The sequence below is a fragment of the Salmo salar genome, chromosome 25 (assembly GCF_965601325.2).
Source record: "Salmo salar chromosome 25, fSalSal1, whole genome shotgun sequence".
Classification (NCBI taxonomy): Eukaryota; Metazoa; Chordata; class Actinopteri; order Salmoniformes; family Salmonidae; genus Salmo; species Salmo salar.
The window spans coordinates 43,174,433-43,175,000 of NC_138315.1; positions in this window are offsets into that span (position 1 = coordinate 43,174,433).

Below are 568 nucleotides of genomic sequence, written 5' to 3' on the forward strand. Positions count from 1 at the left end.
GGAGTAAAAGGTCATTGAACTTCTGAGTTGACATAAAGACCTTTAAAGGGATAATTCACCCCAAAACCAACATTTTCATCAGACTTTTTAATTCTTCAAAAGTGGTTAAAGTGAAGCTGAGTCCATTCCACACATCTGTAGTTCACAGTAAAAAGAAATCTGATTCCCAGCACACAGTCTATAGGCTACATATAGAAAAAGCACTGTATCGTATTGAAAGGCTTTAACAAAGCCACAAGGTCTCTCTCTCACAGGCTCTTTGTGGCAGAGAGAATAGGCCGTGACATTGCAGTGTGAAGGTTTTCATCTCTGTCGCCTCTAACCGAGTGGACCCACAGCTTCATATTTTTAAATCAATACATTGGGCAACAAGACTGCAATCATGTTTTCTCAATTGCCAAACTCCCATTTGACCCCACAGCAGCCTGGCCCTGCAGATGAAAGGCCAAGAGAGAAACAACAAAAGAAAGAGAGAAAATAAACTGAAAAACCTTAGTGCCATTTTCCTGCATCTTCTCTCTCTCTCTCTCTCTCTCTCTCTGTATCTCTCTCTCTCTCTCTGTATCTC